This window comes from Terrapene carolina, unplaced genomic scaffold (genome assembly GCF_002925995.2).
Source record: "Terrapene carolina triunguis isolate 2854851 unplaced genomic scaffold, T_m_triunguis-2.0 Scaffold62, whole genome shotgun sequence".
Lineage (NCBI taxonomy): Eukaryota > Metazoa > Chordata > Testudines > Emydidae > Terrapene > Terrapene triunguis.
The window spans coordinates 54,549,689-54,563,495 of NW_020664413.1; positions in this window are offsets into that span (position 1 = coordinate 54,549,689).

Here is a 13,807-nt window from a genome sequence, read left to right on the forward strand (position 1 = left end):
ATCAAAGACTTTCTGGTTTACAGGCACATGCATTAGACTTGGCAAAAGAAGTAAATGCTGTTTAGGGATTAAGATGAAGTGACTATTTCTAATTCCTTTTTCCACTTTAAGGCTGTCCCCTACTTCTTTGAACCAGGTACTCACAAAATCAGACCTTTTGGCAGCAATCCCAAGTCTCACAGCTATCAAAATAAAGCAAAGGAAGGGCTCAATTTTTCTAGTGGAGACATCGCTTGCAGCACTCAGCAGGGCTATGAATGCAGATAGTCAGGAGGAAATGCCTAACCACATTGACTTGCATTAGGACCGTTCCTTAGACTATTTGTATAAAGGTTACAATCCCAGCACGTATGCCTGAAGCAGCCCACAGAGGAGTTCCAATGCCATTTGGACCATTTTCTCTAATCTATGTGGGGAGAGTTGGTTCTGTGGAGTAGTTGATGTTACGTGTTCAGATAGTTAGCACATATAAATGATTCAGAAGTATGTTTCCTAACTTTTCTCCTAAATGATGAGTGCAGATTAGCAGGAGATGGATTAGTCAAATCCCCTTTGTCTATGGATCATTTACGTAGAAGATTCTGAGCTTTTAAAAGTATTGCATAGGTTTTTGGTAAACTGCCTCTATTGCTTGAAGAAATAATATTGAATATGTCTAAATCTTAAAAGGATCTGGTCACTAACGTACTGTTGTCCTGTGAAAATGTATAGGTTTGGAAGTCCTTACATAATGTAATATTATATTGTGCTACTATGGTGTGTTCTTAAGAATGGTCATATATAGTCTTTATTTCATTTATGAAGAAATTAGGAAAACCACAAAGGCTCATATGTTAGATCTTATTGTCACTTTTGTGGCAGATCTTTTAGTGTCTGTGTCTTTTTCTCGCTCTATGTGATAATTTGTCAATCTTTGACATATTATCATAGGATATAATAATAAAAACACATGTCATCCTTTGGTTAGTATAATGCCTTCCGAAGAAGTCTCTCCCAAAAATAGAAACTTAAGGACAAGGGTCATCCACTGTCCTATGTTGCTTTAGAAAGAAGATGAAGCTGGAGTATGGGATGTCATATAGCTCTTTCAACACTCCATGTGTACATTTAAAATAGTTGTGTTTTTTCTAATATTTTAAAATCAGGGGGAAGCATTTCTAGGCTACTGATTTATCTGTTTCTCAGTTGCTTTTTCTGTTTGGTGGAATTTTTTGTGAGAGGTACGTTATGGGATAAAGCCCAACAAAGATCGGTAATAACTGCAGATAGCCACCAGAGAGCACCAAATCTCTTTGCGAAGTACTTCACGTTGATTCTAAGGATGTGCCTGTAGCAAACTTGTTTGGCTTTTAAAAATGGATTGAGGTAGAAATGACTAAATTCCTTTTAGGTATTCATGGACTTGTGACCTGCCATGCAACTGCCCCAGCCTCCTTGCAAATGATGGGCATCATCACTCTGGTATTGTCAATCTCGATAGCCAAACTTTGCTAGCAGGGTTGGTGGCACAGTGGCAGGCTGTAGTGAGGAACATGCAGGTGGGGATGTGTGAGGGTTCCTTGGTACGATTACCATTTTGGCGTATGCCCTGGCTTTGATTAAACCCACCAAATCTTGATGCAATATAGTCTGTTGATTTCTGCAGAATGTTTCCATTCTTAAAACCTGCACGGAGTCTTTTGCCCCATGTGCATGTACATTAAAAACCAAACACATCAAAATAGAAACCAATTACAAGCCTGGATTTTTCACTCCATCTACGAGCCAGGATTTATGAATCCTCCTCCACTCTCATGACCATTTTCCCTTTCCCTACCAGATAGGCCTTTTAGTGTGCCAGGAAGATCAACAAACTCCAGCTTTGCTGGACCTAGGAGGAGGGAAAGTACTAGATACAAGGGCCCCTGCTTGAAAATGCCAAGCAAGCGGCCCAGCTAAACCAGGGGACTAATAGCTGGAAGATCTCCACAGTTGAGATATCAGGAATAGAAAGATAACCAGGATCCCATCTGTATATGACTTTAAAGATTATTTAATTTGCCACAGTCCTGTCTCTTGTGTTTTATTGCCGTGGCATCCACACTTTGCACAACAATGTATAGCATTCAGCTTTCCATGGTATTAAGGTGTGTTTCCTTTCTATTGAGAACAGTTTGCAGGAATGGAAAACCAAGACATGTAAACCTGAGATACTGGTATTACATTACTTTAAGCTTCATGTTTTTAATGTTTACATACTGGCAGTCATTTATGGTCCTGTTAAAGGTAATGTTCTGGGTAGGTGCAAGCCCATTTTTTACTCATTTTCTCGCAGAAAGTTGCACAAAGTAGAGAACTTTCTTGTTGTTTTCCACAGTAATTTTCTGTAGTCTGGGAGACAGTGAAGGATGAGCAATTTTATACCCTCTGAGCATTGTTATAACTACATTCAAGTCATTGCATGATAGTCTTGTGGCTGCAGAAAAATCCTTGCAACAATTCGACCAAGGGTCCCGGTTCAGGAAAGCACTCAAACATGTGCTTAAGTGCTATCCTGAATGGGGATGTTTTCCTGATTTGGGGCTTATTAGTCTATTATTGAATTTTTGATTGATTTTTCAGTACGAGCACATTTGAATTTATTGTTTTTCACTTTTATGCTTGTAAAACAAAGATTTCAGTTAAATGCAAGGATGTTGTTAATATGGACAGCCAGAAGATGGCACTCTTGTAAGGGTTAGGGGGACAAACATTCAAAGTTATAGCACAAACATTGGGGAGAAGGTTGAACTGCAATAACCTACTCGCTGTGAGCCCTTTCCTGAAGATGTAAATGGAGTCACCTTACTCATAGGAATAGACTCACTGAAGCCAAAGCTACTCATGTGCATAAGTGTCTTGGTATCAGTCCCCACATGAGTATTTTTCTGCTCTTCAAAATTTATTCAAAACCCATCTGGGTGGATGCTGTTATTGTACAGACTTTAAGTAGGACTGCGAAATGGAAAGAAAAAGAGTATCATATCTATACGTTACTTGTTATAGCAGGAGTTCTTTACATTACAGGCTATGATTCTGTTCACCGTACTACACAGTTAGCCATTATATCCTATTAAAAGTGATCTAATTTTTTTTAATCACAGACTATTTTTCTACTTGATCTGTTTTTGATAGAGTATTTCAATAAAATCATAGAGTTTTCCCAAACCAAGTGTTGTGTAGGTTTTAACAATACTTAGAACAGGCTGAAAAATAACAGAACTGCATTTTCTTATTAGAATGTTAAAAACACAACGATTTCTCCTCAATGAAGGATACAACTACATACTTGGCTATTGAAAAGTTAACTTCTTTGAACAATTTTCTGTCCTGTATATGGACCTTTACTGCTACAAATAAGTAATCTTTGATGTGAAATCGAATTGTTCTCCCTCCCCAAAAGAAATCTTGCTTTTGTAATAATGGTGACTAATTTACACACATGCTTCCATTCTCTTTCTAGCCTTCTGTTCTAAGCAACGTATCAAGGGTGAAAGAAAGGCATTTGAGAAGAATGCCAATACAACAGTCTGTCCCTGGAAAAGATATTTCTTTTTCAACCTCCCCTGAGTCTATTCTATCTTTGGCACAGAAGCACTGTCAGTATAACCTCTCCCCATCACACTCTTTCTTCCAAAAAAAACCCCCACCTTCAACTCCCTGATAAACATTAAATCTCTGACAAATATGCTAACAAATGTGGGGTTTTTTTTATTTAGGAGCAGTTCTATACAGTGCTAATGTCTTTTTGATCATCATCTGAACATTTAATATTTGCTAAAACTGCGCTGCCTTTTGTGTTTGCTTTAATTACAAACCCTCTGTAGCCACTGAAACACTCAGACTGATGAGTAAAATCACAGACAATGGTCCGATTGAGTCAAGGAAATAAAGACCTCTTTTATTTTTTTGTTAATAATGATTTAAATACTCATTTCCCAAACATCTTTGATTTCATAAACAACTAAAATAGTCCTCTTGGAAAGATCCTGATTCAGCTTTCTTGGATTCCATAATAACAGATGGATCACTAGACTGTTTACTGCTGTGTCCCACAAACTTCCTGTTAGTAAACGCCTATATTTTTTATGAAACAGAAAAATTACAAAGTAGTATCTTAGCTGATTACTGCTTGCTGATGAACCAGTGCCAGAGAAACTTTTTATACAACTTTACTTTCTTTAGAGGCTCTGTTACTCTTATTGTTTTGGGTTTGTGTCACAGAACCACCCAGAGGCCCTAATTGGATTGGGGTCTCATCCAGACACTATACAAACACACAGTAAGGCATTCCCTGAATTATGGCAGGCACCCCAAGTGTGTGAAATCAACAAATGGAGGGAGTGGAGAAGGGATGGGGAAAGTAACAGATAGGCATGCATGGTTCCACAGGTTAGCTGTTAGCATAGTGTACATTTCAGGACAATACTAAATGAGATATTAAACCTGGACTCTTGTAGATGCTGGTGGTAGAAAGGATCTTGCCAAGCTGATCATCTCAAAGATATTTGTGACATAATTAGATGACAATTAAATATATAGATCCTGATTCTCCTTTCACTTACATTGGGCATACACTCATATAATTTCATTACATAGTATAGATTAGACGAGAGCCTTGTTAGAAATACATACTGTAGCTTGATAGATTGGCTTGATTTCTGAGGAATTCCTTCTGATTTACAGTGGTGCGAATAAGAACAGAATTCAGCCCATGCGCTACATTTTTAAAATTATACAAAGTTAGGTCATTTAAAAAGTAGTATATAAACAAGGAGCAAAGTATCGTGCAGAAATATGAATCTTGTGTATTACTTAGTGGTTCTGAAAATAGCACTTACTTAAGCTAACATAGTTATTCTGGTTTTAAAATATTCTGATTTTGAAGTTACATTTCACTGAGTTTATATTCTCTCTATATAAATGATTGCTGCTCTACCTGATACTGATGATTATAGACATATGTAATATATACAAAAACAGAACAAAGGTTTTCCTGATTCTAAACACAGATAAACCATTCTTACCATTTTGCTTTGATCCGCAATTGAAATTAAAACTTGATCTAGCAATGCAGAGGCATGTTTCTTAACATTAGCTCCAGTGCCGCAGATTATTCATTAACTGAAGTTTAGCAAATGCTGCTATCTACTGGAGGCCTGATCGTTATTATCTTTATAAGAACCATATCTACAAAGAAAGTGGCATCAGTGCATTTGCTGACCGAGGGGTAGAATTGATTTTTTGTGTGGATGGCAGTGCAAGGTAAGTAATCTCCCATTTAAAATTAATAATAGTAAATATTCCTTCTTTGAGCAAATGTATCCCTGGCCCTCCCCAGACACTCACTATAGGTTCCTATTGACAGCAACAGAAGCTAATATTATTAAGAGCAGATGATCGACTACAAGATCTCCTGATGCCTAACTCCCCCAACAAGGAGCTTGTGACAGATGTTTCGGCATTTTATGCAAATAGGAACTTCATGGATCAGTTTTCCTTTTCTCCGTGTCACAAATGTAGCTGGAAAATAGAATTCTAGCACCACAGCATGCAGCAAGAAACAAGTATCCCACTGACCAAACAAGCAGAAGAGAAAGCAAGATGTATGCGTGAATTCGAAATAATTATGCTAAGAGTTGTTAGCTCACTTGTCTTATCAGTCAAGATATGCACACGACGATACAATTTCAGTGGTCTTTTTCTCCAACTGTAGCCTAGCTCACAATTCATTTCTGAAAGAAAAACCCCTTCCTCATTTTGTATACAATGTTTCTGCATGAACCTCATCATAGTGTATGTGGATATATTATATACACACCTGCAAACAATATATATACAGATACACACACAAACAATTAATTAAGGTTGAGTTGAGTTTGCACTTAAAGCCAGGATTCAGTTTCTTTATGTATAACACATAATATATATACATATTTATATAATGGGTGTGCTTACTTACTTTCTCCATAATAGATAAGAAGCTAAAACTGACCACTAACAGTTCCTTTTTTTTTTAAAAAAAAAAGCTGCTTTGGGAATTTGTGAAATTTTAGGGAAAATATAAATTTGCAAATTACTGTGCAACATATTAAGGTTTATTTGTATTAAATAATTTCTGTGACATCATGCAGTAGAAAAAGTTGCGGAATATTGCATTATTTCCTCTGCAAAACTGAGAAAGCCTTAAAGAGCTAAAGTCCTGAATTCCCATTATCCAGCTGCAATTTTAAAAATAAGACAGTGAATTATTACTGTTATTAAAATAAGATAAATATTGCATTTTAAAAAATGTTTTGACCCTCTTCAATTCTTTATAATTTTAGATACGTCTTTTATAAATTTTTAGGCATGTATTTTCTAGGAGACATCTCCATTTTTGGAAAATACCTCATTAAAATGACTAGTCAATATTATGGCTTCACAAACTGTTCAAAGTGGATCCATTCTGTTTATGATACTTTTGTTCATTCTAAATATTTTAGATTTTTTAATTTAATCTAACTTGGGGAGCAGGAAAATATTCCTTAGATCTTTCAAATGGGATTTCGTTCAAAATCTATTTCTGTTAATTTGCAAACATGCAAACAGATTTAGATGATTGTTTTATACACCTCCTGAACATTTTTGGGTTGTAGTATGATATAAAATTTTGTCAACATGTCAAGTTTTCTTGAATGCTAGAAAACAATCTTCATCTGATTCAGATGTACAGTCTAATTTTGTTCAAAAGTGTATGACAATACTTTATTCCTGTTCACTTATTATAAATATTGCTAGATTCACATGTATTTCTTTTTCAATCTTATTCCTGTTCAAGTTTTTTTATTTTAAAAATGTACAAAAATGAAATGAAAATACCAATACGGGGACAAAAAAAAAAGAGAGGTATATATGTAAACAAATATCCTGCTGCAGTGAATCTAATTTTTGGACAGAAGCAATTAGCAATATATTTTTATGCACCATATCATGCATATGTGTTGTTGCTTTGGAAAATAGTTATGCAGCTGGTAACATGCTGCAGGTGAGGTGTGGCTTTAAATGAAGCCTCTGCCTGAAAATACCAAATACCGTTCCAGAATCAAGTATTAATAGAATAAACTTAATTTTAGTTTCTCATAAGTGCAGCTGCATTTTTCTATTTAATTATAGGGTTCCCACAGTAGTAATTTTTCCCTGACCTGCTCAATCTCAAAAGTCAGAAAATTGCTTCTTTTTTAAAGCTGACAATAGCATGGTATGTTTCCAAAGGAAAAGTACAAATTACAGAAAACCATTACTTTAGACATATTTAAATAGCCAGGAAGAAATCCTAATTGAAAAGTTTGCTAAAATGTGAAAAAGTTAGGGTTTTTTTTTATTCTTGTTATATTGTTGGTTGCCATATAAACTGCTTATGATAGAATAGTTTCCTTTTCTCTGCACTTTTTTTTTTCTGCTCCAAGTTAAACAAAAACATTTGGGAATGACAAAATTTAAAATAGAGCGGGCTTAAAAATAACTTGCATGTGTTTAATAAGATAAAACCAACTATTCTGTCAGGTCTGATCCAAAGTCCATTGACATCAACATGAGTCTTTCCATTGATTTAAATGGGCTCTGGATCAAGCCCTTAGATTGTGTGCTCTCAAACAGGAGACATATGAAGGGGGGAAACCCCTCTTTTTGAAAGGAATTTTTAAAAACTGTGCAATTATTGGAATGCCTGTTCTGCAGCTACTGCTGTGTATTTGTGGTAAAAGTTAGGAATCTACAGGGAACTGAGCAATATTAAAATATTTCCTAAATTAAAAGTGGACCTTTCCTGAAGTGAATGTTGATGACTTTGTGTGAATAGGCTGGAAGTAGTGTGCTTCATCTGAACAGAACTGACTGGTATTTCGCTTGTAACACATGGAGGTTTTTCTTCATTTGGCACAAGGTGCAGTCTTTTTCTGAAGGGAAGCTATAGACAACTCACTTTTTCAGAGCTCTTGGGCGCTGCTTTGTAGATTAGCAATACACTATAATACAGAATTAAGTGCCTATCTTTAGGGACCTTGGATGAAAAATGTTGGCCCCATGGCACCCTCCTTGACCCCAGGGCTGCATTGTTGTGCCAGAGGTGGGAAAAATGAAGTCTGGGAACTGCGTCGCCCCACAACAAGCTCCCCTGACAATGCCATGAATTCCAGCATTCCAAATCAGCATTAGCTCCTGCTGCAAGCCCTCTCAATGGCCTCTTCTTGAGCAGTCCTGGTTTTGGAGACAGGGCTTCTGGCTGCTGGAAAAGATCCCTGGAGATGGGAACTGAAGTCCATGTAGTTCACTGGGTTTGGGTGTGGGTGTCACACCGCCTGTCCCCTCCATGACCCCCCAAAACTCCTTCCCTTCTAAGGAAGGCATCAGGAAAAACTCCCTGTGAGAAACCACAACGTTTCCTAAGTCCTTTGTTATTGTTAATGACAGTATTGCTAACCTCAAGGATTAAAAAATCATGACTTTAAAAAAACCCACCATACATTTAGATTCTTTCTATTTGCCTTCTGCTTTCTGAGCCGTTAGTCACACTCACTTCACGTTTTCAAGCTTTTCTCCATAATCGTGGGGGCCAGCAATTTGCTGTTTTTTCTCTTTTTTTCAAATGAATGATGGCATTCGCTTGTAATCTTTTGATTCCAGTATATGGGGCTTTAATAAACACACGAACACTAGCAAGAGTCACAGGAGTTGGCAACTAATGAAGAGGAGGTTGGTTCGTAGACTGGTGAGCCTGCAGAGAGTCAATGGCAATTCCGGGCCATCGCCATCACTTGCCAGCTCTTGGTTGCTGCCCGGGATTGTTTTAGGTTTGGAAACTCAGTCTGCAGAGTCCTGGACAAGCTCTGAGGACTGACGATGCTTATATTTGCCTCCCACCAGCAGGAGCTACAGAGGACAATGGTTGTAAGCCCTGCACAAGCTCCTCCGCCCTGCAGAGGGATTAGAAAGGGGGTCAGAATGAGCTGTTAGCTGGCTTCCCATCTGTCCCACTTTGTGCTAAACAGCACCCCTCCCCTGTTCCTGCCTACCTCCGTGCTTCAGAGATTGGGGTGGGGGAAGCATGAGTGGTGGGGGTGGCCAATTCCCCAGCCCTCCTCCCTGATTCCAATTCCAGCACTAGGGAGTACAGAGAGATGGGGGGGGGGGGGAGAGGTCAAAAGTACATGGCTATAGGAGGGGCATGGAGTGATGAGGGACACATGAGGGTTGTGAGTCTCTGGGATATGGCTTTCCAGGCCAGCCAGCTCCCCACTCTATCTGCCATCACATGCTTGTGGAAGCGGTCCCCTGTGGGAATGGGCTGGTGGTAGGGGCACCAGAGGATGGTAGCTTGGAGGTTTAATGTTTATTTGGGGGGGGGGCAGGGATGAATTTGCAGAGTTGGTGAATTGGTAGCTTTCTTGGGGGGTTATTTTATTTCCTCTTTTCCTTTCATGTCCTGTCATAAGAACATAAGAATGGCCGTACTGGGTCAGACCAAAGGTCCATCCAGCCCAGTATCCTGTCTGCCGACAGTGGCCAATGCCAGGTGCCCCAGAGGGAGTGAGGGAACCTAACAGGTAATGATCAAGTGATCTCTCTCCTGCCATCCAGCTCCACCCTCTGACAAACAGAGGCTAGGGACACCCTTCCTTACCCATCCTGGCTAATAGCCACTAATGGACTTAACCTCCATGAATTTATCCAGTTCTCTTTTAAACCCTGTTATAGGCCTAGCCTGTCAGCATGAGAATTGCTGCTACAGCAGCTCCTCCCAGAGCATTACACATGCACACCAGGCCAGAGATGTCAGCGTAGCTGTGGTAAGGTGTGTTAATATATTGGGCGTTTGGTTATGGTGCTAGTTATTACCGGCGCAGAAGAAACTGGGCCTCATATTTTTTTCTGTTTAATGTTCAAGCGCCATTAAAGTTTCCTTGGGATTGAACTCATTGTGTCTTCTGTTTTCTCTACTATTTCTCCAACTCGGCAGAGAGGAGCCAGGGCTCCTCAGGCCTATGGGAATGTGGACTCAGCCCATCTGACTTCATGATTTGGCTGCACTCAGGCCTGAGGAAAGATTTTTCTGGGGAGGGGGGATTCAAGGCGAAGGGTCAGTGTACTGAAGGGTGGGGTGGTGGGACACAGCAGTAGAGGTAAGAATAGGTTCTGTGTGTGTGTGTGGTCGGGGGAAAGGAATGCATTGGAGAGGCTGTCTGGCATTGGTTGTTGGTTGAATAGTCCCACCTCAGCCTGGACCTTAATGGGGGTCAGAGTCTTCTCTTTGCCCACCTGAAGAAGGAATTCCCTAGCATCCCACCAGCTCATGTGACACTCCCCCTAGAAAAGGTCTGTCTGGACAGATGGCACAGGTAGTCAGGACAGTATTTTTTGAGCCACCTGCTGCATGTTTCCTTGCTGGAGCTCATGGCTGGAGGGGGACCCTACTCCCTCATCTGCTGGGGCTCTCAAGTTCCCCCACCCCCGCATTGTCTTCATCCCATCTCTGTACGGAGGAGAAGGAGGAGGGGATTAGGGGACCCAGTTGATACTGACACCTGTCATGTGACAGGGGCATTTGCCTTTGGAACTGTGACCTGGGTCATATGACTGAGGCCAGGAAATGGTGTCCATTTTCCTGACAGCCCTTCTGTGTGTGCTATATCCTTATTACAAGGGTTCCATCCAGCGGAGCAGACATTTGCACCTGGTTTCTCCTGCCTATGGCCATGTTTGATATACTCCCTTCCCCCCCTTTATTTTCTGATATAAAAGGGTCAAGTTTTCATTGTTGGCTTTCTCAGTCAATATATTTAATAAGCTCCAGACTGGTATTGCATCCTCAGCAATTATACGTGGACCAGATCCTCCACTGATATAAACTGTTATTGCCCCCCCAAAGTCCATGGAGTGACACTAATTTACATCATCTGAGGATCTGGCCCAATGGATTTTTTGACCATGCATTCTAGACGTATCCCATTTTTTCCTTTTAAAAATAATGTGATGTAGCTTGCGCATCTCTCTTAAAAACTACCTAGGCTTTTGGCTCTTGTCAAACCCCCAGTACAAAAAAGGCCATATTCTGATCTCATTGCTCATGTTGAGCAATACCTTTAGTTGCAAGTAGCCCTGTTGCAATCAACAGGACTATTCATAACTTAAGGGACTACTCAAAGTGAGTAAGGTTGGAGAACTGGCCCTTATCTTTGGAGTCACCCCCACCTGGATGTCAATTTTAGCTTAGATTGTTAGCCCTGCGGGGCAGGGCCCCCTCTATCACTTTGTATTCTGTAAAGAGCCTAATGTTTGGGTGCCTTGCTAGTAAATTAATAAGAGTATGGAACTCCAGAAGAAAGACTGGGGCAGGGGTACAATCAAAGGTCCCAGTTCTACAAGCGCTCTGCAATGTGTGTGATATGGGAGAGCTATTTACTGAGCAGTTCCAGAATCAGGCCCCAAATCCGTAAGATGCATCATATTCACAAGAGGAAAAAAGAAATAATAAAGGGAAAAAACGTCTAAGCAGTCAGCTGACCATGTTCAAACTGACACCAGTACATAATATTCAAAGAGCAGCTAACCCAAGGTCTCCCTAACCTTGGCAGAAGTGCAGGCAATGGCTACACGAGGATGAAGTGTTCTTGAAAAATTTCTCCAGTGTATCAAGTGCAAGCAGGCTTTTCTTCAGCATTAGGCATGCATGACTTCTTTTTGCACCTCTTTCTTCCCCTTTGAAGAAACTTTTTATTGTGGACAATAAAGAGAAAATCAATCTGCCTTTCAGGACCCTGCTGCGTCTCATAAGGTATCCAAGGACAAAGGGGCAAATCAGGATTTTTTCCCCCCAACACATTAGCATTTATAAGGCAAATTACTAGCTAAGATCTTATAATAAAAGCAATACATTTAAAGAAAAGCAGAGCTCAAGTGTCATCTTCAATGAAAAAAAATTAACTACATTCTTAAAACTACAAGAAAGCGTTTCCCTGAAAGCATCTAAAACAGCATTCCTGATAAAGCAGCATCATGTGAAAAGCCCTGATCAGCAACCTATTGATGGCTGGGCTCAGGGTCTAATGTAAGAATGTAAAGAGTTGGCTAGAGAATATATCTTGAGAAGCATAAACATATAAGATAATGTAAAACCATGGAAGGCTTTATATGCACTTTAAGAATGAGAATTTCAAAATCAGTGTGTGGCCAACTAGGGATCAAAGGATGCAATATGATTAATACACGCAGCTCTGAGGAGCCTATACCTGTGTTTTCTGACTCACTGAATAGAATATATAGATTCACCACATATGGAGACGTTAGCAACAATCATGGTAAATACATCCTTTGTTGAATATAAGCCCTATTCTGGCTATACTATTTTATGGGGGTGGAGGGAACTTGGGGGAAATGAAAGCTAACAGCAATAACCTAAATTTTGTACAGATTGCCAAATTATGTACTGATTTAAATCCCGTGTAATCCCATTGATTCCAGAATCTGGTGCAGATTTTGGCTCAAAGAATATGAAGTCCAAAAATTGCCTTAAGATGCCTAACTAAAGCAAAAGTATTTTTACAAAAAGCCCTGTGTTTCAGAATAGCCTTTTCCCCAACATGTCTGTGTTTTTGGATAGGCTTGGAAGACTGTGATGTCATACAGCAGTTGCTTTAGTTAAGTCCGTATGCTTTGGCAGGTCCCTTCTTTTGACCTGTCCTTTTCTCAGATCTTGTCATGAAAAGACTCTTGGACTAATACATCCCTAACATACTCAGATACAATAGAGTCTGATTATGCCAGAGCCACATTATGTCAAATACATGTGGCATTGTCAAAAGAGGATGCGAGGCATCCAAAGTATATTGTTGAGGGAGAGAGCACAAGCAGACATTTCTGCCAAACTACAGAATTCCAAGCGCACTACTCCCAAACCCAGGCTGCACCTTTGATACTAAATAACGTGGAGTGTTGAGACTAGCCCTGTATGTTTATTTGATGGAAAATAGAGCTTCCATGTATGTGTTCTTGAAACCGTATGCTTCAAAAGTTGGGCTAACAAATCCTGCTCATATGATGGTGCAATACCTGTTCTCCTATGTAAATCTCTTCAGTATTGGTAGAATATTTTCCCTGCTTAACCTCAGATAAAAAGAAAAGTTTGATTTGGTGATGTAAATTACTTCTGTTTTGCTCTGAATGAATAAAACATGGATTTTTCCCAACCCCCACTATATTTCCTTACGAACTGAGGCAACTGCAGAAGCAGCAGCAGCTAAGCTAGTGAATGCAATAGGTCCTAGATATGGAGCAGTGCAACATTTGATAGACAAATTCAGTTTAAAAGCAATATTCAAATGTATATTGACAAGTCTGTGAGGGTAGCTCCACCTAATTTCTCCTTACTATGCACATTCTAACCAAATGGGGAAGAAAAAGTAAACACTCTATTGAAAAGATCAATTTGACTATGCGATAAACATTACCATTGGTGGGATAATCACCTGACAGCTTTATCTTTTGCATTTAGCAAAACTCCGCCACATGGCAGCATAGGTTAAACCCTAGGTTTCCTACTGTTTGGAAGAGATCTTGATAGTCCTTTAAACTTGTTGACTTGCTCCCCTTCTGAAGGGCCTTCTTCCGTGAACGCTATACATCCAAACTAAATCAAACGTTGAGGCAGACTTATATTATGATTGCCAGAATATTCCTGGGGAAGACGTTCAGCTTCCAAGAGATGACTGACAAACCCGGCAGAAGCCTTTCCGTTCAGGAAAGTGATTAGTAA